This window comes from Heloderma suspectum, chromosome 4, assembly GCF_057233095.1.
Source record: "Heloderma suspectum isolate Gila_16-S chromosome 4, 16-S_ref, whole genome shotgun sequence".
Lineage (NCBI taxonomy): Eukaryota > Metazoa > Chordata > Lepidosauria > Squamata > Helodermatidae > Heloderma > Heloderma suspectum.
Window position 1 is genome coordinate 90,857,494 of NC_139461.1, and position 22,001 is coordinate 90,879,494.

The window sequence follows — 22,001 nt, forward strand, 5'->3', positions numbered from 1 at the left end:
GAGGTTGTTGATAATTCTCCCGACAATCTTAATTCCGACCTGTGATTCAGCCAACCCAGCATTTCTCATTATGTACTCTGCATATAAATTAAATAAGCAGGGCGACAATATACAGCCTTATCGTACTCCTTTCCCAGTTTTGAACCAATCGGTTATTCCATGTCTGGTTCTTACTGTTGCTTCTTGATCCTCGTACAGGTTTCTCAGGAGACAGGTAAGGTGGTCTGGTACTCCCTTCTCTTTAAGAATTTGCCACAGTTTGTTGTGATCCACACAATCAAAGGCTTTAGCATAGTCAATGGAGCAGAAATACACGTTTTTCTGGAATTCTCTTGCTTTCTCCATCAGTGAATGTTGGCAATTTGATCTCTAGTTCTTCTGCCTCTTCGAAACCCCGCTTGTACTTCCGGAAGTTCTCGGTTCACATACTGCTGAAGCCTAGCATGTAGGATTTTCAGCATAACCTTGCTAGCATGTGAAATGAGCGCAATTGTACGGTAATTTGAACACCCTTTGGCATTGCTCTTCTTTGGAATTGGAATGTAAACTGACCTTTTCCAGTCTTGTGGCCATTGTTGAGTGTTCCAAATTTGTTGGCATATTGAGTGCAGCACTTTAACAGCATCATCTTTTAGGATTTTAAATAGCTCTGCTGGAATACTGTCATCTCCACTAGCTTTGTTGTTAGTAATGCTTCCTAAGGCCCACTTGACTTCACTCTCGAGGATGTCCGGCCCAAGTTCAGTGACTGCACTATCATGGCTATCAGGGACATTCAGATCTTTCCTGTATAGTTCTTCTGTGTATTCTTTCCACCTCTTCTTAATCTCATCTGCTTCTGTTAGGTCCCTTTGTCCTTCATCATGCCCGTCTTTGCAAAAAAGTTTCCCTTGATATCTCCAATTTTCTTGAAAAGATCTCTAGTCTTTCCCATTCTGTTGTTTTCCTCGATTTGTTTGCAATGTTCATTTAAGAAGGCCTTCTTGTCTCTCCTTGCTATTCTCTGGAACTCTGCATTCAGTTGGATAGATCTTCCCCTTTCTCCCTTGCTTTTCACTTCCCTTCTTTCCTCAGCTACTTGTAAAGCCTCCTCAGACAGCCACTTTGCTTCCTTGCATTTCTTTTTCTTTGGGATGGATTTCGTTGCTGCCTCCTGAACAATGTTACAGACCTCCATCCATAGTTTCTCAGGCACTCTGTCTATCAGGTTTAATCCCTGAAATCTATTCCTCACCTCCACTGTATATTCATAAGGGATATGATTTAGGTCATACCTGAATGGTTTAGTGGTTTTCCCTACGTTCTTCAATTTCAGCTGAAATTTTGCAACAAGAAGCTCATGATCTGAGCCACAGTCAGTTCCAGGTCTTGTTTTGACTGACTGTACAGAGGTTCTCCATCTTTGGCTGGAAAGGATATAATCAATCTGATTTCGATATTGACCATCTAGTGATGTCCATGTGTAGAGTCGCCTCTTGTGCTGTTGGAAAAGCGTGTTTGCTATGATCAGCATGTTCTCTTGGCAAAACTCTATTAGCTTTTGTCTTGCTTCATTTTGTACACCAAGGCCATGCTTGCCTGTTATCCTGGTGATTTCTTGACTTCCTACTTTAGCATTCCAATCCCCTATGATGAAGAGGACATCTTTGTTTGGTGTTAGTTCTAGAAGGTGTTGTAGGTCTTCATAGAACCGATCAACCTCAGCTTCTTCGGCCTCAGTGGTTGGGGCATAGACTTGAATTACTGTGATGTTGAATGGTTTGCCTTGGATTCGTACTGAGATCATCCTATCATTTTTGAGATTGTACCCCAGTACTGCTTTTCCCACCCTTTTGTTGACTATGAGTGCTACTCCATTTCTTCTAAGGGATTCTTGCCCACAGTAGTAGATATAATGGTCACCTGAATTAAATTCGCCCATGCTTGTCCATTTTAGTTCACTGATTCCCAAGATGTTGATGTTCAATCTTGCCATCTCATGTTTGACCACCTCCAGCTTACCTTGATTCATTGATCTGACATTCCAGGTTCCTAAACAATATTGTTCTTTACAGCATCGGACTTTCTTTTCACTACCAGACACATCCACAGCTGAGTGTCCTTTCGGCTTTGGCCCAGCCGCTTCACTCTTTCTGGCGCTACTTGGAAATTCTATCTGCTCTTCCCCAGTAGTATATTGGACACCTTCCGACCTGAGGGGCTCATGATGTCATCTTTCGGCGTCATCTCTTTTAGCCTTGTGATACGTTCCATGGGGTTTTCTTGGCAAGGATACTGGAGTGGGTTGCCATTTCCTTCTCCGGTGGACCACATTTTGTCAGACCTCTCCACCATGACCTGTCCGTCTTGGGTGGCCCTGCACGGCATAGCTTATGGCTTCACTGAGTTACGCAAGCCCCTTCTCCACAACAAGGCAGTGATCCATAAAGGCGGCATACACATTATATCTGCATAATCTACATAAGAATTAAAATACATCCTATCATCTATGTTAGTAATAGTATACATGAGCTGGAGAAATGCAAACATTACCACAGATATTACCAAGACTGTGTGGGTATGTTGGTTGAAGTCTGATCTGGTTTTCTTTCCACAGTTTTATCTGCATCTATGTTATCCAAGTAATGTTGGAAAACATCCAAGTTATTATAAATGCAAACTAAGCAGCTAATACTCAATTACTTGGACCTACTTAGAAATGTTCCACTAAGACATCCACATTAAACTTGAAAGATGTCCAAAGTCAACTACATTATCTGACAACTATGCATGTTAGCCAACTTAACTTGCCATAGATTTTGCTATTACAATGCACATTTAGCAGGGTAGGTGGATATGCTATTGGTAAATAATAGAAGTTGCATTTGATAATGTATCGCACAAAAGATAGTGCCTCCAATTTGTTAAAGCGTGGCATAATGAAATCCTATCAAAAGCAATAAGATGTACACATTTAACTGTGCACTTAACTTTTCAGGTGGGGGTTGAAATTTGCTATGGGAAGTCAATACGTCTGGTGAATATATAAGGTAGTGTGGTCTGGTCTCATATACTGCAGTATGAACAGTCTCCACTGAATTCTATTGGGCTTTGAGGTAAGGTGAGTCTGTGGTTACTTACCCTCCTGTGAGAGAGAAGCTATAGATCAATGGTAGAACAAATGCTTGCATACAGAAGAAGTCAGCTTCAATGCTTGGTATCTTTGGTTAAAAGAATAAGGTAGCTGGTCATGGAAAACATATCTACCAAAGAACCACTGCTACTCAGAGTAGACAATATTTGCCTAGATAGACCCTCTGACTCAATGTAAGGAAGCTTCATATGTTCATGTGACTGTTAGGGTATATCAACATGGTGCTCTGCAGCCAGGTGTGTTATACAGCAGATGCCTCAGCGGGGAATCAAGCAGAGAGTCCATGAATGGGACAGGGAGAAGCTCAGCTTGCACCTGAGATGAGTGGTTAGATTGAGAAGCCAGGGCAGAGTCAGCAACTTTATAAGATCATGTGGGATCTTGTTAGCTTCTTGCACCACCTGATCCCTGGTGGGCTGGAAGCTCATTTTACCAGCAACTGCAGTGGTAGTCCTGCAGTGCTGCAGAGCTTGGATTAGTTGTTGTTTTCCCCCCTTGAGCATTACTTTACACTTTCTTACACAAAACCATATTGCTCATTTTAATTCCCATTTCCCCACTTTGGAGAAATCATTTTGGAGCTCTTCTGTGTCTCTTTTTGTTTTAACCATTCTAAACAATTTGGTGTTATCGGCAAATGACAATGGGATGGTGGTAAGTGAACCAGCCCAGAAAGGTGGGCTATAAATAAATGCATAAATATCTTCCAGATTCATAATGGTGAGTTACTAGGAGTCTTAATCTGGCAGTAGGCTTCACTACTTTTGCACTACCATGCCAAAAAAATCCTAACTTTACATATACACTGATGGGGCCAGAGCTAGAGGTGACTGACCAGGAAAGGGATCTTGGAGTTGTGGTGGATAGCTGACTGTAAACACTGCCCTGGTGTGCAACTGCTATTAAAAAAGGTGAATTCTATATTTGGGATTGTGAAGGGAACAGAACTGTGCTCCATTTTTGTATTTAGTTTGGTTTTCGGATATTCTGGGGTTAAATATTTTTGTGTGTGTGCTAGTCAGTTTCAGCCAAAAGGTTAATAGTTTAGAGGCCAGAAAGTTTGCTCAGGAAGCCAGGAGATTTTAAAGTTCAACAACAGGTCGGGGGGGGGGAGAGATTTTACTGAGGAAATAAAAACTTAGTTTGCAGAAGTGAACAAGTAACTACCCTCCTTATTGGTTGGATTTGGGGCAAAAAAGAGAAACCTAATTTTAAGACATAAAGGCCTAAGGAAAAAAAAGCTTAATGGCAGAGTAGAAGAGGGAAGAGAGAGAGAGAAGGAAGGAAGGAAGGAAGGAAGGAAGGAAGGAAGGAAGGAAGGAAGGAAGGTAGGTCATAGCTGCTAGAACTGACAAACCAACTGAGAGAACTGGACAAATGACAGTAAGATGATGCTCGGTGGAGACCTGGATAAAATAGGGACACTCCAATTAGGTTAGCTTTACATGTTTATTTGTGGTTGTTTTTATTACCCTATTGTTCCTGTTTTTTGTGTGATGTTTTTAAATGGTGTGATGATTTTAAAAATGTTCTAAATGACATTTTTCTTCAGTGAAATTTCAGCTTTGTTACATGAAGCTTCACAGTGTCTTTTTTGGGGGGTGGGGTACCCATACCATGTCTAATAGCCAACCCCAACCCTATTGGAGAGAGCAATCCTATGTCCCCTAGAAAGCATCTGGGGAGAGATAGGATTTTTTGGTTACCCAGATCTGAGGTCGTAGACAGCGCTACAAGCTTGTAGCTGGGAAAATGTGCTCCCCACCCCCACCCCCTCCCCCTCATAGCTCACACAGAGAGAACCACCTCCACTTCTGTGCTTGTAACATGGAGCCCGGAGGGGTGAAAGTGTGGTGTTCCTGGGGGCAAGAATGGGAGGAGACCACGGATGTTGTTTTAGACAGCTTCCTATGTGGTCTCCAGCCCCGCCCCCCCCTCCTTGAAGCTGCATTTAGAAATGTGAAAATGCACATCTAAGGCAAAGTCCAGGGTGGCTGGAGCATGGAGGAAATCCTCTCTTCTGTGCTGCTTCTGCCTGCATTGGATAGATGGTCACCTCTGACTTCAGGGGAGGTTGGAGGCACCCATCTATCTCTATAGGATTGCACCCTAAAGTAGATGCATGAGACCCAGAGGGTTTTGAATCAGAGCATCAGAGAAATAAAGAGTTCCACCTGGCAGTAGTGGAACAGGCCACAGGAACAGAAGGGCAAAAGGGAATGTGGGCACACTATTTTGCCTGTTCTTCCATCTATTCACAGAACATAGCACTGAGGGTCCATGACAGGGATCATTAGGAAAGGAATCAAAAATAAAACTGCCAATATTGCATTGGCTTTATACAAACCAGCAGCCACTCTTAAAATACTGTGTACAGTTCTGGTCACCACATCTCAAAAAAGATATTATAGAGCTAGAAAGATGCAGAAAAGGACAACCAACATGATAATGGAGCTGCAGCAAATCCCTTATGAGGAAAGGTTACAACTTTGGGGGCATATTAGCTTAAGGAAAAAAGTGTGTAATAGGGGACATGATAGATGTATATAAAATAATACACGGTGACCTACTCGCTGGATCGTCACCTTGCTGTGGTGAGTGGGCTTGTGTGTTCCAATGAACCCTGTGAGTGAAGCTGTCAGGAGTTATGTACTCCCAGCAGGGTCACCCATGGCAGCAAGTTCAAGGGGGAGGAACTAGACAAAGAACGATCCAAGAAAGTCCTCAACGGCAGAACAGGCAGAAGATAACAAGGTGTATGTTACAATGGTTGAGAAGGCGGATGAAGGCTGCAGCAGATAAAGGACCACCAATGGTCATGATATTCATGCCATTGGATTAGAGCCTTTTTTGTGAAGACTGTGTGTTGATCATTGTGCACTGATCTCCACACATAAAACAAATTCACACACAGGCGTATTCCAATCTAAACCCAACCGACCTAAAGTCCCATGGCGATCAGCGAATGGCAACGGGGGCAGGACTGTGAAAACTGGAAGCCCCTAGTCATGGACCGGCACATGGGTGGTGGATACAGATTCAGTCATCCTGAATCAAGGACCGAGGCAGTTGAGTAGTACAGCAGCTGTATCCATGACTGAGCAGTCCTATTCAGGATCCACTCTGCTCACCCTGTATGGGGAGGGGGCTAGAAAAGGTGGCCTAAACATAGTCTCCCTCATCTTCTCCCTGACTGGATTACCATGTCCAGTGGGGTCACCATTTAGTAGTCACAAAAAACAAATGAACTTTGGAACATGGAATATACGGATACTGCTGGTAGGGATGTACGAAAGTTACTTACCGTTTCGCGGATCTGCTTCGCGGTGGGGGGGAGGTGCTCCATCCCTCCCCCCGGAATCCTCGACAGGGGGGAGGCGCTCCATCCCTCCCTCCGGAGTCCTGCCTGGCCGGCTCCACTCTGCGGGGATTCTGCAGAGCCGCCGGCCGGCTCCGCCAGCAGCCAGACATCCGGCTGCTGGGTAGCAGGGACGCAAATGGTGGCTGCCGTAGCTGCCGCGGTTTGCATCCCTGTATTCAACTGTGATAGGCTACATAAATATTTACATAGCCTATCATGTCTGGGTTAAAAAACAAAAACAAAACGCGTACGCAAATGGCGACGGCTACGGCGGCCACCATTTGTGTTCCTTATTTTTCGCCGTCTTAGTCTACTTAAATATTTACATAGACTATTACAGTAAAAATAAAGGGGAATGCAAATAGCATAGTGGGCACTATTTGCGTTCCTTTTTGATTCGCCATTTTAGCCAACGTAAATATTTACGTAGGCTAAAACAGCAAATCAAAAAGGAATGCAAATAGTGCCCACTACACTATTTGCATTCCCCTTTATTTTCGCCGTAATAGTCTACGTAAATATTTATGTAGACTAAGACGGCGAAAAATAAGGAATGCAAATGGCGGCCGCCATAGCCACCTCCATTTGCGTACGCGTTTCTTTTTTAAACCCAGACGTGATAAGCTACGTAAGTCTTTACGTAGCCTATCATGTCTAAGTAAAAAAAAAAGAAAAAGATCAGACTGCAAATGGCGGTGGCGGCAGCCGGTCGGAAGACCAGCCGCCGCCAAAGCCGCCGCTGGAGCCGCTGCCATCCGGAACATCCGCCCCAGGTAAGTCTCATCCTGGGGGGGATCCATGGGGGTGGCAGGCTGTTCTGCCATGGATTTTGGGGGGCTGAATGCCAGTGCATTTGGCCTCACTGAAATCCATGGCAGAATTCTCCACCATCCCTAACTGCTGGACAATACAGATAGTGAACTCCCTGAACACAGGACTGCCACCATTGCAAGGGAGCTGAGACATTTTAACATTGACATAGCAGCACTCCAAGAAACTCAAAGAGCAGGAGAGGGACAACTGAAGGAAGAAAAAGAAAAAGGAGGTTACACCTTTTTCTGGAAAGGACTGCCTGAACAAGAATGATGAATACCTGGAGTAGGCTTTGCTATTAAAAATGATCTTATGACGCTTTTGTCAGAAGTTCCTACTGACATTAATGAACGACTCTCAACCCTCTGAATAAAACTTGCCCCAAACCAGCAGGCAACTATTCTAAGTGCCTATGCACCAACATTAGATGCTGATCACAGAAAATTTTTACTCCCAACTGGACACCATCTTATCAGAGATACCTAACCTAAAGAGGTTAAAATCATCCCCCTGGGTGATTTCAATGCAGGAGTTGGGCATGATTTTGATTTGTGGCCAGGGACCAATGGGAAAGAAGGAGTTGGCAATAGCAACCAGAATGGAATTCTATTTCTGACTAAATGTGCAGAGCATAATCTTGTCATTACCAACACACTTTTTCGTCAGAAAAATAAATTTAAAACATCATGGAAGCACCCCCGGTCGAAGCACTGGCATCTTCTAGATTATGTAATTGCCTGTGCCAGAGATTGCTGCGATGTACTCCTCACTAGAGCCATGATGAGTGCTGATGACTGCTGGACAGACCATAGATTAATTTGTTCCACAATGGCCATTAATATTGTCCCTCAACGTAGGCTCCAAGGAAGAAAACCAAGGCGTAAAATGAACACCCAAGCCCTTCAAGACCCTATTAAGTGAGCCTGCTTTCAAACAACCCTCAAGGAACATCTACCTATGGAAACCCCTGAAAATGTCAAGGAACACTGGAATAAACTGAAGACTTCCATTATTGCAGCCTCTGAACAAACTATTGGATACCAAACTAAGAAACATCAGGACTGGTTTGATGAGAATGATAGGGAGATTGAACATATTATTGATCAGAAAAGGAAAGCTTTCCAAATATGGCAAAAAGACATCAACTGTGCCGCTAAGAAAAAAATCTATGCCAGTGCAAAGGCTGAGGTCCAAAGAAGAACTAGGGAACTTAAGAACACCTGGTGGATAAAGAAAGCTCAAGAAATCCAGCATTTTGCAGATGCCCATGACGCACAGGTGTTTTTTAATGCCACAAAGGCCATCTACGGACCAACAAACCATGGTACAAACCCCTTACGCTCAATAGATGGTGCTGAACTTCTAAAGGACAAAAAGTCTATTGCACTGCATTGAAAAGAGCATTACCACAACCTCCTTAACCATAACTCTATTGTGGTTGATGAGGTTTTCTTGCAAATCCCACAAAAACAAACCAGAGATGAGCTTGCAGTATCCCCTAGTTTGGAGGAAGTCAGTAGAGCCATTAACCAAATGAAAAATAACAAAGCTAGTGGACCTGATGGGATCCCTGTTGAAGTCTTTAAAGAAGGTAGGCCTGAAGATACACAACAGCTTCACAAGCTCATTGGAAAAATCTGGATGAGGGAGGAGATCCTAGCAGACTTCAGGGATGCCATAGTTATCATTCTCTTTAAAAAGGATGATAGAACAGATTGTGGAAACTATCAAGGCATCTCCCTTCTAGCTACAGCAGGCAAAATTCTGGCTAGGATCCTCACAAACCGCCTTCTATCTATCTCAGAAGATATCGTCCTTGAATCCCAAAATGGCTTCTGCCCTTCCAGGGGGACAGTGGATATGATCTTCACCGCACGACAGCTCCAAGAAAAATGCAGGGAGCAAAACCAACCCTTGTACATGGAGTTTATTGATCTGACTAAGGCCTTTGACACTGTAAATCGTACTGCTCTCTGGACCATCCTTCTGAAAACTGGATGCCCTAATAAATTTGTGAACATCTTGTGGCTCCTCCATGATGGCAACAATCTTGGATAACAATAGCTCTCAAAGTGATCCATTCAAAGTGGGATCAGACGTTAAACAGGGAAGCGCCATTGCTCCAACCTTATTCGCTATCTTCATCACTATGGTTGTACACCTTGTTGAAGGGAAACTTCTCACTGGTGTAGAAATCATATATCGAACAGATGGAAAACTTTTTAATCTCAGTAGGCTGAAAGCAAAAAGTAAGGTAATTACATCCTCTGTCATAGAACTTCAATATGCTGATGATAACGTAATCTGCACACATTCAGAGGAAAATCTCCAAACTATTCTAAACATCTTCGCAGAAGCATATGAAAAGCTTGGCCTCTCGCTTAACATCAAAAAAACCAAAGTGCTTTACCAGCAAGCACAAAGCAACCCCTCTGTAGCGCCATCAATCCAGCTGAATGGTGTGATGCTGGAAAATATTAGGGATGGCGGAGAATTTCTCCCCAAAACTTTGGGGGGCCGAGTGCCAATGTGTTCGGCCCCCCGAACAAGTTTCGGGGAGAAATCCTCCGAACCCCCCCCCCGCCCCCGCACCCCCCCCGGGACGGGACTTACCTTCACCGAATGTCCCTCCCGGTGGCGGGTCCGGCCGGAGGTTCGGCGGGTGTTCGAGCGGAGCGGGAGCAGTGCCGCCGCCGCCATTGCAATCAAAGAAAAAAAAAACGCCCCCTGATAGGCTACGTGACGATTCACTTAGCCTATCACGGCTAGATTTGCAAAGTCAGCCGGGAAAGGCTACGTCAATCGTCACGTAGCCTATCACAGGTGACTTTAAAAAAAAAAAAAAAGCGCGTACGGATAATGGCAGCCCCCATAGGGAGCCACCATTCCCGTTCCTTATTTGGTCGCTGTAGTCTACGTAAATGTTTACGTAGACTACGGCGAAAATAAGGGCAACGCTATTTGCGTTGCCCTTATTTTCGCCATAGTCTACGTAAACATTTATGTAGACTACAGCGTCTAAATAAGGAACGCGAATGGCGGCTCCCTATGGGGGCCGCCATTCGCGTACGCCCTTTTTTTTTTAAGTCACCCGTGATAGGCTACGTGACGATTGACGTAGCCTATCACGGCTGACTTTGCAGATCTAGCCGTGATAGGCTACGTGAATCGTCACGTAGCCTATCAGGGGGCGTTTAAAAAAAAAAAAAAAACACTTTTGCGTTCGCGGCCGGGCGAGGCGGGAAGCCTCCCCCCCGGCCTGAATTTCGGCTGGGACAAGGCGGGAAGCCTCCCCCCCGGCCTGAACTTCACGGGGGGAGCAGCGAAGCGCCTCCCCCCCACCGTGAACGTCCTTCGACGACAGGTAAGGGACTTTCGTCCACCCCTAGAAAATATCAATCACTTTTCTTATCTTGGCAACCATCTCTCCACAAAAGCTGACATCGATGCTGAAATTCAGCATCGCCTGAGCTCTGCGACTGTATCATTCTCCCGAATGAAGTGTAGAGTGTTCAAGGATTGGGACATTTGCAGGGAGACCAAAATGCTTGTTTACAAAGCCATTGTACTACTGACCTTATTGAATGCCTGTGAAACATGGACCATCTATAAACACCACTCCCAACTTCTCAAAAAATTCCACCAACGCTGCCTCTGAAAAATTCTGCAAATTACTTGGGAAGACAGACGAACTAATGTGAGCATACTGGAAGAAGCAAAGACCACCAGTGTTGAAACAATGATTCTCCAACATCAACTTTGCTGGATCGGCCATGTTGTTTGAATGCCTGATTATAGTCTTCCAAAGCAGTTACTCTATTCCCAACTTATGAATGGAAAACGGAATATTGGTGGACAGCAAAAGAGATTTAAAGATGTTCTTAAAGCTAATCTAAAAAAAATGTCACATAAGGATTGAGAACTGGGCAGCTCTAACCCATGAGCATTCCAACTGGAGGTCAGCCTATATTAAAGGCACTATGGACTTTGAAGAACCACGAGTACAGAGCGAAAGGGAGAAACAAGCTCAGCGGAAGGCACGTCAAGCAAACCCTCACTGTGACCGCCTTCCACGTGGAAACCTATGTCCTCACTGTGGGAGGCTGTGTGGATCCAGAATCGGGTCAATCGGCCTTTGCAGCCACCTGCAGACCCACTGCTAGAGATTAATGTGTTGATTGACCCATCTTCTATGAATCTGTCTAATCCTTTTAAAGAGTTATCTATATAGACTCTATCTTTGGAAGACAATCTTACCCAGTCACAAGTGATCGCCATGATGATGATGATGATGATGAATACATGGTGAGGACAGAGTGGACAGGAGGGAGTTTTTTCTCCTGCTTTCACAATTTTCCACATAGTCCTCCAATGAAGGTGAATGGTGGGAGATTCAGGACTGATAAAAGGAAGTATTTCTTAGTACATAAACTATAGAATTCACTGCCACAGGATATAGTGATGACCACCAACTAGGATAGCTTTAAAGGGGATTAGACAAATTCATGGAGGATGAGGCTGTCATCAGTGGCTGTTAATCATGATGGCTATATATTGGGTTGGATCCTGGGTCCTGCCTGCAATGAATGGGAGGGCTATACTCATGGAAGTTATCGCCACCTGATTGGGGGGGGGTGGGAATGCTGATCAAATTTGCAGATGACACAAAATTGGGCGGGATAGCTAATATTTTGAAAGACAGAAACAAAATTAAAAGTGATCTTGATAGACTGGAGCGCTGGGCAGAAAACAACAGAATGACATTTAATAGGGATAAATGCCAAGTTCTGCACCTAGGAAAAAAGAAACCAAATGTACAGTTACAAGATGAGGGATATGTGGCTCAACCACACTACAAGTGAGAAGGATCTTGGAATTGTTGTCGATCACAAGCTGAATATGAGCCAACAATGTGATATGGCTGCAAAAAAAACAAAACAAATGCTCTTTTGGGCTGCATTAATAGAAGCATAGCTTCCAAATCCCAGGAAGTACTATTTCCCCTCTACTCAGCACTGGTTAGACCTCATCTGGAGTCCTGTGTCCAGTTCTAGGCACCACAATTTAAGAAGGATGCAGACAAGCTGGAGAGGGTTCAGAGGACGGCAACAAAGATGATCAGGGGCCTGGAAACAAAGCCCTATGAGGAGAGACTGAAAGAACTGGGCATGTTTAGCCTTGAGAAGAGAAGACTGAGGGGAGATACGATAGAGCTCTTCAAGTACTTGAAAGGTTGTCACAGAGAGGAAGGCCAGGATTTCTTCTTGATCATCCCAGAGTGCAGGACACGGAATAATGGGTGCAAGTGACAGGAAGCCAGATTCCGGCTGAGCATCAGGAGAAACATCCTGACTGTTCAAGCAATACGAGAATGGAAACAATTACCTAGGGAGGTAGTGGGCTCTCCCACACTGGCGGTGTTCAAGACGAGGCTGGACAGCCATCTGCTGTGGATGCTCTGACTTGAATGGATTTCTGCATTGAGCAGGGGGTTGGACTCGATGGCCTTGTAGGCCCCTTCCAACCCTACTCTTCTATGATTCTATGATTCTATGATGTATCAGCAGGCTTGGAGAAACCCAAAGGTTTTCAGAAATATAAAAAGGAAGAACACCAAAACAGCCCACTGGATACTCAGTAGCTGCAGAATGGTAGCTAATTGTTGCAGGGGGCGGGGGAATGGAATGGAGAATTGTGGAAAAAGGCAGGGCTGGCTAGAATCCTAAACAAATCACTCCACAGAGCAACATTTTGTTGCGGGTCCCATTTGTTAATGTTACAAATGCAATGCCATAGGAATAGTTTAAAGGGGTGTGTGTGTGCAAAGTTAATGACTTTTAGGACTCATTTCTTTCAATTACAGAAATTAAAACTCACTCACTGAAATCATTTGGACCTGGAAATATTTAACTCTGGCTGAATCATGCCCACAGTAATAATGGGAAAGGCCAGAAAGTAGTGTCTACCTTTATGGTGTGTCACATTTGCAGGCAGGACAAGGTAATGAATTTTCATCAGTTGTAATCTACTATAGATGAAGATAGTATGCAATTCATCATTTTAAAGAGACAGCATGTCAGTTTGTGATATATAAAGTGAATTAAGTCCTCTCTTAAATGTCATTGTAATGTCACATTACAGAATGCAAAGCACTTCTTTGCTAGTATTGTTTCTATAAGGAACCACAAGTTAGAAATCACAGCATAATGAATATTTGCAGGGACATCTGAATAAGATTTAATTTGTCATTTTACAAAGTATTTTGAAATCTTCATGTGAACCCAGCAATATCAATGCAAAATAGAAGCAATATGCTTCTACAATTTGTGCTTAATATTAATAGCTCCTTATATAGCCAACTAAAACATTGGCCATTTATGGCAATGAATAAATGTACAAATAGGCTACTATGTTATATTGTTCAACATGTCTTTACAGTCACACTAAAGATCTGGAATAAGAGCTAGTCTGCTCATAGTTTTGCCCTCCCCCTCCCCAGGAATGGGAGTCATCCATTCCTATGATCAATATCATATGTAAACGGATAATGAGCCGCATACTTTACTCAATCTTCCCTTTGTAAAGCTCCAAAACTGTCTTACATTTTTTCTATATAATTTGGTTTGGTTATTATGAGGCTGAAAAAAATTGTATATGTGCTGGTCAGTATCAGTCAAAAGGTCAGTTAAAGATTATTAGAATCGGGAGGCCAAGGATTTGCAGAAACGCTCAAGGAGCTACAATGGCACAGGGAGTTAGTTTATTTCCCCTGCAGAAGAAAAGGAAATAAGGAACTGGGCAGGAGGTTCAACAGATGGTCAGAGATATGAGGAGGTTTAGGAGTCATGACGACTGCATGGAGGAAAAAAGTAATGAGTGTTTGCAGGAAGCAACTGAAGGTTAGAGAAAGGATTCTGGGATAGGAATTTAGGGGAAAGTGAACAAGAAACTAACCTCCTAATTAGTTGAGAGGGGAGGGAACATGGTGTTTTAGGATATAAAAGGCATAAAGGCAGTTTTTAGAGGATACAGAAGAAAGAGAAGAGAGAGAAGAATTAAAGAACAATCACAGAAAAAGCTCAAGAGTCCTAGAGGAAGGAAAGGGCTGCTGGATCTGGAGGACTGCAAAAAAAAAAGAAAAAGAAAAAAAGCTGGACCTCTGACAGTAAGATATTGCTGGGAAAGAAAGAGCTTAGATCAAACAGGGAAACCATCTAGTTAGGTTAGCTGGATATGTTCATTCCTGGTTATTTTATTACCCTGTTCCTCACATGGATATGTGTATGTGTGTGTGTGTTGCTATGTGTGTATGTATTCAGAGATACAAAACATTTTGCTATTAACAATGTTTTTAGTAAACGTTTAAACTTAATTTTTGAAACTTTGTGGTCTCTTTTCTTGTTGGGTTACTCATTCCATGTCTAAAAGCCAAACCCAACACTACCTAAACGTGGACACTTGAGACCCAAGGAGTTTTAAGGTTGATTTGGATGAGACAATCAGGGGTAGGGGGAGAGATTTTTAGACATTATTGTGCCTGGATTCCCTTCCACACACAAAACAGGGCGTTACTGGTGTACAACATCTATATATCAACGTGTCACACACCTCATGGAAATTGCTGCTGTGTCTACATTGTTTATGTCAGTAGTTTTCAAATTGTGTTCTGGTGAATCCTTAGGTTCATTGGGAAATTAACAATAATAATTTTATTATTATTGAAGCAGCACAGACATCCAGAGCACAGGGGAACAGATTGGACACCACCCCCCTTGTCTCTGTTGGAGCCTTGAGAACCGCACCAGAGTGAGAGAGCGGAGCACGGAAGAGATCTGCTGCAGGCTGTAAGAAACCTGGCTGCTATTTTCTGAACTTTGTTTTCCTGGCATAGCTGTTGCGTTTTGTAGTGTTTATTAAAGCCTTCATGCATAGGAAAGATTTAGTTTACTGGGCTCTGGTTTACAGACTACTGAAAGATAATAATTGATATTGTGCTGGAATGTTTGATTTTGCCAATTTTGTAATTATTCTGAAATGTTATTATGTTAGTATCAGTGAAATCAGTTGTTTTATGATTGTAATGTGGTCCTATTATAATGATGCATTGGTATGCTTTTTTGTTGTCGTATTGCTATTTTGTTAGCCGCTTTGGGCACTTTTTGTGGAAAAGTGGCATATAAATTAAATGATGATGATGATTTTTTTAAAAAAAGTCATGAAGAACAATATTCCCTGAAAGTTGGCTTGCCCATCCACTACTGATCTTCTCCTGCAGTGTATAGCCTTTTATGTATGTATGCGGCATGCCCCGCATGCACACTGTGGGTTCTGTACATGGGAAAGCCTTACTGCTCAATGGCAACTATTATACTCTGGGCCCAGACTTCTGATAAGGAGACGTATGACATATATGACAAAGAGCCAGTGTGGTGTAGTGGCAAGAGTGTTGGACTAGGAGCCAGGAGATCTGGATTCTAGTCCCCACTCAGCCATGGAAGCTCACTGGGTGACTTTGGGCCAGTCACAGAATCTCTGTCCAACCTACCTCACAGGGTTGTTGTTGTTGTGAGGCTAAAATGGAGAGGAGGAGGATTATGTATGCCACCTTGGGTTTCTCAAAGAGGAAAAAAGACAGGATATAAATGTAATAAACAAACAAACAAATATATGTTTGGGTCCCAGACCACTATCTGGAGAAAAAATAACTCCTGAAAACATCAAACATGAGTCTCTGTGGTCCAAGGTATAGTGTGGCAATTCTGTATTTCACTCTGTTATTCTGCCTATCTCCAAATATCTCATGCTGGGGAAAGATTTCACTCTTCAGTTTTTCAGATTTCCAGACTTCTCCCTTGTGGCCATGACCATCATTTCCAAAAACACACTTCAGTGTGTTGTCTGTTGTTGTTGTTGTTGTTGTTGTTGTTAACAACATCATTATGATTTCAGGCCCTGCTTTCATCAGTGTACTGAAAATTTCCATAGAAATAAATGTTCTATTCCAATTAAAGGTCAGCATCACGGGGGGTTAGTAGAAGTGCACTGCTAGCCACAAGAGTAAGTGTAATTTGAATCATCAATAGAAGAATGAGTGACCTTTCTTGAAAGATGCAGCAGGAAGAGAAATGTCGATAAAAAAACAAGGGTTTTTTTTTTTTTGCATATCCCATTACACAAAGTTATTTCCTGTTTATATCCGCAGAGAGAGTCTCACTCCAAGCGACCAGTTTAGCGGTGAGGAGGAGCTGCCAATGCTGAAGTGAAATAAAAGCTTCCACACCGAGCCTTGAGTCCTGCCGCTTCAGTGAAACAATCAAATATGTATGAGCCGCCCTGCTCTTTTCAAAATAGCGAGATGCTTAGCACTAACAGCTCAGACAAACTGTTTTATCTTTTGCATTGTACCAGTCACTTTAAAATGCAAAGAATGCTGGCAAAGCGACGGCCTGTTCATCTGTCCTAAGCTCAAAGGACACTGAATAGCAAATGCAAACACTGTTGTGTATGTGACACATTCGATCAAATAGTTCACGGATGACACGGCCATTATTTCTACATATATACACAGTGTTACCAAAAGGGCTCACTACTCCTTTTCTATGAGATACTGCCACTTTATAGGAACTGTTTTTGTTCAGGATGGGGGCTGTTCATGAGTAAGCACTGGGCATTTACAGTGTTCTCATAATCTTCTTTCATTCTGTTTCTAAACATCAGGGGAAGTGCCCGCTATTGTGTAGCTAAATCTCCAGCATCCATGCACAAGAGTTATGCACAAGTGCAATAAAATCTGTAAGGAACAAAAAAGCTTTGGCACTGGGGTCCCTAACAAACCCCCCATTAGAATTCAGTGCCACAGAATCTTGAAAGTGACTGAGAGGGTAAAAGCTGTCAAGCAGATGGAAGGAAGAATGGAATGGAGTAGGGGGGAAGGGAGAGAAGTGGAAAATGAAAGATAAAATGTACAGAAGGAACCACCTCATTGCTTGGATAGGTCACTTCCTGTGTCACTAGGGATGGTGAGGATGCCTGATTCCATCCGGGAGTCTGACAGAACCCCCATGCCTGAACCCCTGAGCCATACTTGTCAGGCCCCTGCCCCCACTTGCCCCCTGCCTACATTTGCCAAACTGCCCTCACTCACCCAGGCAGTGGCACTGAGCTCCGCAATTGCCATTTTTCAGAAAAAAATGGTGATCACGAAAAAGCGCATATTTGCATATCAGCAAAATAAGGCCGTGAATAGCCCATATAGGCAAGATTACAGGCATCTGCTTGCATGTAATCTTGCATACATGGACCATTTATGGCCCCATTTTGTATATACCCGAATGTTCACATTTGCGAAAATGCTCATAATTTGCAAATGTGCAAGTAAGTGCATTTTCGCTAGGGATGGTGGAGAACTCTGCCACGGATTCCAGTGAGGCTGGATTCTTTAGAAACCAGCCGCCCAGAATCTGTGGCGGAACAGCCTCCTTCCCCCCCCCCCGCCCCCCTGCGGAATCCCCCCGGGACAGCACTTACCTGGGGCGGATGCGGCAGCAGCTCCGGCAACTCCAGCAGCAGCGGCTGGGCTCCTGGCCAGCCGCGGCAGGGCTGCTGCCACCACCATTGCCGTCTTTGGACTGTGATAGGCTACATAAGAATTTATGTAGCCTATCACGGCTAACCTCAAAACAACAACAACAATGCAGCGTACACAAATGGAGGCGGCTACGGCGGCCGCCATTTGTGTTCTCCATTTTTCACCGATTTTTTCACCGATTTCACCAATTTTTTCAGCGAAAAAAAAGGGGGATGCAAATAGCGTAGTGGATGCTATTTGCGTGCCTTCATTTTTCACCGTTCTAGCCTAGGTAAATATTTATGTAAGATTAAACAGCGAAATAAAAGGGAACACGAATAGCGTAGTGGACGCTATTTGCGTTCCTTCATTTTTCGCCGTTCTAGCCTACGTAAATATTTACGTAGGCTAGAACGGCGAAAAATAAAGGAACGCAAATAGCGTCCACTACGCTATTCACGTTCCCTTTTTACTTCGCTGTTTAATCTTACGTAAATATTTACGTAAGATAAATTGGCGAAAAATAGGGAAAGCAAATGGCGGCCGCCGTATCCGCCGCCATTTGTGTATGCTGCGTGGTGTGTTTGTTTTTTGAGGTTAGCCATGAAAGGCTATGTAAATTCTTACGTAGCCTATCATGGTTGTCTGGCTGGACACAAATGGCGGCTGTTACGGTGGCTGCCATTTGCATCCACACCAGGCCGTCTGCTCCGCGGCCTGGCCGTGGAGCGGAGCCAGCCGTTGAGGATTCCAGGGGGGAAGACCGGATTGCCTCCCCCCCCATCGAGGATTCTGCGGGGAGGGACGGAGCAAAGGTCAGTTTCGTACATTCCTAATTTTCGCAAATGCACATATTTGCACATATGCAAAATGGAGCCATGGATAGCCCATATAAGCAAGATTACAGGCATTTGCTTGCTGGTAATCTTGCCCCTATGGGCTATTCATGGCCCCATTTTGCTTATATGTGAATATGCACATTTGTGAAAAAGTGCACGTTCATGTATATGCAAAATGGGGGCATGAATGGCCCATATATGCAAGATTACAGGCAAGATAACCCCTGTAATCTTGCATATATGGATGATTTCTGGGCCCATTTTTCATATATGCAAATATGCACATTTTTGCAATCATTTTATTTTTCAAAAAATGGCAATGAAGGAGCTTGGCAAGGCTGCCTGGGTGAGTGTGTGGGTAGCTTGGCGAGCAGCAGGGAGCTTGATCACAGGTGTGGGTGCATACAAGTGGGGCCAGGGCTGGGCGGGTGCCTGGAGAACTCAGACGGGGGGGCACCCACCCATCCCTATGTGTTACATTGGGAAGCTATTTTAAAGTGTCTTCAGGGATAGAAGTAAAGCTCTATGAAGAAATCAGTGGAGAAATTCAAGATAGCAATGTAGCTGAGAGTGGGCAATTGTGTGTCCACTCCCCCCCCACACACACACACACAAACCCTAGCAGCAAAGAGTTCCCTCTGTTGCTGGTTGAGGATTTGGCTGAAGCTGACAGAGTAGAACAACCATTCAGTGTTATCCATCGGTTTTATCCCCACATTGCACATTGGGCTGAGAGGATATTACACAACAACCTTGCAATGTATCTCACTCATAAGTTACACCAATGGTCAGTCTGCTTAAGTTCATCTCTCAAATGTCCCTCCTCCAGGCCAAATCAAGTGCTCAGTTGCATTCAGAAACCTCATGCTCCATTGACCTGCATGCAGATCAGTTGTACATTTAAATGTTTTTTTTAAAAAAACTAACTACATAACTAAATTTTACACATGAAATAAGACCCAAGATTGAGCAAGAATTCCTGTCTCTGATACTAACTTTTGTTTTTTCAACCCCTCACCCCCACCCCCTCCGCCACAGGTTCAGGTAACACATGCACACCAGGGATACACTGAAACATTTTGTTACAGGGGCCCACTTGTGTATCCTAATAGCAAACTCAATAATCTGAGTACAGCTTGTTATGTTACGTAGCAAAAAAGGCACCATCCATGCATAAGAGGGAGGAATGAGCAGGGTTCAAGGGAACTTGAAGGACTGCAGAAGTACAAAATCTCTTGAGGGGGTGGACAAAAACAGCCCAATTAGGACTGAGCATGCTCAGTGGATGTGGAATACTTATTGACTGCTGAGGAATAACCCCAGCAGTCAATCTGACCAGTGAACACTGTGCGTATTTGGCAAAGGATAAAAAATCAGGGTGCTTTGGATTACATATCAATAAAATTTGAGCTGTTTGTTATAGAAATACCTTAACTTTTTTAATACCCTCCCATGCATGTAATTCTGCATATTCACATACTCCTGTAATGAACAAAAATCTTTACATCAAAATGATAATTTATGATAATTGACATGAAATACTTGTGAATGCTATGTTGTGTACTGATTTCCAGGGGACAGAGGGAAAACATTTTAAAAAATCTGATATTAACTGGTAAATTTCCTGGGCAACAAGCTGCCTTGGGTAAATAGCCAAACTTCATGCCTGTTTCCATCATTGATTTGCAACTGAAGCCGGAGTGCAGAATCTCAGGCCTGGGAGCCAAATCTGGCCTGCCTGTGGTCCCATCCTGGTCCTCTAGGTGGCCACACCCTTTGCCCTGGCTCCACCCACTTCCCCCAACCTCTGATCATTTGGTGCCTTCCCATCATGTGTGCACGTTGTCCCCATTCTAAATGGCTGAAATGCCTCCCTAAGGCTTAGCTACATACAATAAGAGCTTTAAGCTAAAATATGATGGTGTATTTGGGTATTTTGACCCTTTTGCCCTGACCACCACTGGAAGGCAGCCTCCAAAAGCATGTCTGAAATTGAATTCGGCCCTCGAGCTGAAAGAGGTTCTGCACCCCAGCTTGTAAAGGATAACATTTATCATTGACTGGCTCTAAACCAGGAATGGGCAACCTTTTTTTTCTGTCAAAGGTAACATTCCCCCATGGGTAATCTGTTGCAGGGGGGTACATTTTACTGGTGGGTGGGGCCAAAGCCAGTAGTGGGTAGACCCAGATCCAAATGTGGGTGAGGCCACTCTTTTTTTCTTTCTCATTCTTGCACTTCCTTCTCGCTCCCTCCCTCTCTCCCCAATATGCCCTTCTCTCTCTCTCCTCTTCCTTCCTGCCCAGCAATATAGATAGATAGATAGATAGATAGATAGATAGATAGATAGATAGATAGATAGATAGATCGTTGTTGTTGTTCAGTCATTCAGTCGTGTCCGACTCTTCGTGACCCCATGGACCATAGCACGCCAGGCCTTCCTGTCCTGCGCTCTCTCCCGGAGCATGCTCAAGTTCATATTCATTGCATCGGTGATGCTATCTAGCCATCTCATCCTCTGCCGTCCCCTTCTCCTTTTGCCTTCAGTCTTTCCCAGCATCAGGGTCTTTTCCAGAGAGTTTTCTCTTCGCATTAGGTGGCCAAAATATTGGAGCCTCAGCTTCAGTATCTGTCCTTCCAATGAGCACTCAGGGTTGATTTCGTTTAGGATTGACTGATTTGACCTCTTTGCAGTCCAGGGGACTCATAAGAGTCTTCTCCAGCACCACAGTTTGAAAGCATCAATTCTTCGGCGCTCAGCCTTCCTTAGAGTCCAGCTCTCACAGCCATACATTACTACTGGGAAAACCATAGCTTTGATTAGACGGACCTTTGTCGGCAAGGTGATGTCTCTGCTTCTTACTATGCTGTCTGCGTTTGCCATAGCTTTCCTCCCAAGGAGCAAGCGTCTTTTAATTTCATGGCTACAGTCACCGTCTGTGGTGATCTTGGAGCCCAAGAAAGTAAAATCTGTCACTGCTTCCATTTCTTTCCCTTCTATATGCCAGGAAGTGATGGGATCAGATGCCATGATCTTCATTTTTTTAATGTTGAGTTTCAAACCAGCTTTTGCACTCTGCTCTTTCACCCTCAACAAGAGGCTCTTGAGATCCTCTTCGCTTTCTGCCATTAGGGTGGTATCGTCTGCATATCGGAGGTTGTCGATAATTCTCCCAGCAATCTTAATTCCGACCTCTCATTCATCCAACCTGGCATTTCTCATGATGTACTCTGCATATAAGTTAAATAAGCAGGGTGACAATATGCAGCCTTGTCGTACTCCTTTCCCA

At 43.8% G+C, this 22,001-nt stretch overlaps 1 long non-coding RNA gene across 1 annotated transcript; it reads left to right on the forward strand.

Moving 5' to 3' along the window:
- Positions 1-14,236: 14,236 nt before the first annotated feature.
- LOC146347140 (uncharacterized) lies at positions 14,237-17,105 on the forward strand. The gene is made up of 3 exons (XR_014789850.1): positions 14,237-14,472; positions 15,032-15,151; positions 16,510-17,105. It is a non-coding gene; the product is annotated as an uncharacterized LOC146347140 (long non-coding RNA).
- Positions 17,106-22,001: the final 4,896 nt, after the last annotated feature.